This window comes from Puntigrus tetrazona, chromosome 16 (assembly GCF_018831695.1).
Source record: "Puntigrus tetrazona isolate hp1 chromosome 16, ASM1883169v1, whole genome shotgun sequence".
In the NCBI taxonomy this organism is placed as follows: Eukaryota; Metazoa; Chordata; class Actinopteri; order Cypriniformes; family Cyprinidae; genus Puntigrus; species Puntigrus tetrazona.
In genome coordinates this window covers 3,952,002-3,954,943 of record NC_056714.1, presented here as the reverse complement: position 1 = coordinate 3,954,943, position 2,942 = coordinate 3,952,002, and the positions used below count along the sequence as shown (strand labels likewise).

General features: G+C 44.5%; 1 pseudogene; it reads left to right on the top strand.

Annotated features, from left to right (window-relative positions):
• The first annotated feature begins 876 nt into the window (after positions 1-876).
• The window catches only part of LOC122360346, a 9,503-nt pseudogene continuing 7,437 nt past the window's right edge, over positions 877-2,942 (top strand).

The following is a 2,942-nucleotide window of genomic DNA, read 5'->3' as shown; positions in this document are numbered from 1 at the left end:
CCTTACTCTGTATTCCCAGAGCACCTCCCACAGGACACTGCAAGGAAACCGGCTGAATGCCTTCTCCAAAACCACAAAGTATATTTGGACTGGTTGGGCTAACTCCCAGGAGTGTATAGAGTTGGTGCTGTGTTCCACATCCAGGACGAAAGCTGCATTGTTCCTCCTGAAGCTGAGGTTCGACTATTAGACAAATTCTCCAGTAACCTGGCATCCGGTCCTCCCTCTTAAAAAGAGGAAACACCACCCCGGTCTGCCAGTCTAGAGGTACTGTCCACTGCCTCCACACGATGCTGCAGAGGCGTGTCAGCCAAGACAGCCCCCCAACATCCAGAGACCTGAGGTACTCAGGGTAAATCTTATCCACCATTGGTGGCAAGCTTCTTAACAACCTCGGTGACCTCAGCCAGGGTGATGGTCGAATCCCCCCCTGGGTCCCCGGCCTCTGCTTCCTCAGTGGAAGACACGTTGGTGGGATTGAGGAGATCCTCAAAGTATTCCTTCCACCGCCTGACAATGACCCCAGTCGAGGTTAGCAGATTCCCACCAACATGGTAAACAGTGTTGGCAGGGCACTGCTTCCCCTTCTGAGGCGTTGTATGGTTTGCCAGAACTTCTCCATTGTCCTTCTCCATGGTCTCACCGAACTCCTCCCAGACCGGGTTTTTGCCTCCACAACCACCGGGCAGCAGTCCGCTTGGCCCACAGCCAACTATCAGCTGCCTCAGAAGTCCCATGAGCCAACCAGGCTCAATAGGACTCCTTCTTCAGCTTGACGGCATCCCTTACTTCTGGTGACCACCACTGGGTTTGGGGGTTGCTGCCACGACAGGCACCGAGACTTTATGGCCACAGCTCCAGACAGCTGTGTCGACAATGGAGGTAGAGAACATTGTCCACTCTGACTCAATGTCTCCATCCTCACTTGGGATTCGGTCAAAGCTCTGCCAGAGAGTCCAAGAAGGCTGGGTACTCTACAATGCAATTAGGGTCGTAGGCACAAATGAGCCATGAGAGACATCCCCAATGCAGAGACGCAGGGAGGCGACCCTCTCGCCACACCCGGGTGAACCTCAAGAAATGGCGGCTAAGCTGGGGGCTATGAGCAAGCCCACACCAGCCTGCCACCTCTCACTGCAGGCAACACCAGAGTAGTGGAGAGTCCAGCCCCTTTCAAGGAGATGGGTTCCAGAGCCCAAGCAGCGCATTGAGGTGAGCCTGACTATCCTAGTCAGTATCTCTCCACCTCCTGCAGCAACTTGGGCTCCTTTCCCAGAGAGGTGACATTCTGTGTCCCTAAAAACAGATTCTTTGTCCAGGGGTTGGGTTGCTGGAGGTCCCATGCTTCAGCCAGCGCTCCAAAGCACAACGCTTACAGCCCCCTTACGGTCCCCTCCTGCAGGTGGTGGGCCCACGGGAGGTTGCCCCATAGGGTTAGCGCGCCAGGTCCCATGGGGCAAGACCACGCCCACCAGGTGCTCGCATGCCGCCCCAGCCCCAGGCCTGGCTGCAGGTTATTCTTAATAATAATTTAACTTATGGACAACTGAGAACAGCCAGCAGTCAAGTCTTGCAGAACAAATATCTAAATAAGGATAGTCAAGATGTGTAAAACAAATAATTTTTCAGGAAGGCTCTGAATTTAATAGAAAAGTGATTAGAAATTTAGATAAAATAAAAAAGAGGTTTCAAAAACCGTGATAAAAACTGCTCAAAGAGAGGTTTAGAAACAATGAAAAGTTAGTGAGGTATGTATGCGAGAGGAACGTTTAAGAGCAGGAGAGAGAAAAAACAAGAGGCTTTACTCTTGTGGCTGGTGTTAGGATCTACCAGTTAAACAAACTGATTTATAAGGCAAAGTAGAGAAAAACAGATAGGTACTGCAACTAACCTGTTAGAGCATAAAAAGCTTATAAGAAAAATAATACAAAAAAAGATGGATTAGGAAGTAGTATAGAAGAAAACTACATTCCAGAAAATGGAAGTGGGAGAGAATGACCCTAGTAGAAAGAGAGGTTATTTTAGAAACTCAAAACAGAAAAACTAATGTTTAAAAAAGTTAGACTTACAAAAGTTAGTAGATTAAGAATGCAGTCAGATGCAGGGGAAACAAATAAAAAGCAGTTGAGAATAAGAAAAAACAAACAAGAAAAAGCTACAATGAAAATACTTGGCCTGTTATATTTGTGATCAATAAATAGTAATAAAGATGAATCAAAATTTGTTAATTTAAAGAAAAGAGTACCTGCTCAAAAGGGAGCTCAGAGTGATTTCAACAACACAGCCAATACATGCACTGGCTATATTTTAGCCCATTCATTCCAAATATAATGGTAAAATAGAAAGGACAAATGAGAATAAAATTTAGATATAAAAATTAGTAAGCAGAAAGTGATCTAAGAGAGAGAAATGCAATCAGGGAAAAAAGTAAATATTAGATTAGATTAGAATTAGATTCAACTTTGTGTCATTCCACCTTGCAGATCAAGAAGTGACGAAGTGCAGTTAGAGTCCCAACCAGAGATACTGATAAGCAGCAAGTGCAGGATATAGATACAAATATAAATTACAGAGTGCACATAAGTATGTACAGGAGATATGTATAAATTAAATTGCAGATAGATATGTATTATTATTGAAGAAATTTACAGTTGCTAATCATATGTATATACAGTTTACCTGATGGTTATCTACCAAACAGGATATACAGGATATGTATGAACAAATTTACAAAGTATGTACAATGAATGCATACATACATTTACAATAGATATATACAGTGATTTATTAAATGTAAACAGTACTTTTTTTATTAATGAGGGTGGGATGAGGGTGGGTGGTTTGGTAATCAGTGAGGCAGAATTCAGTAGTAGAGACAGCTCTGCTGAAAAGCTGTTCCTCGATCTACTTATTCTAGTCAGAGTCTGGTCGCCTGCGGATGG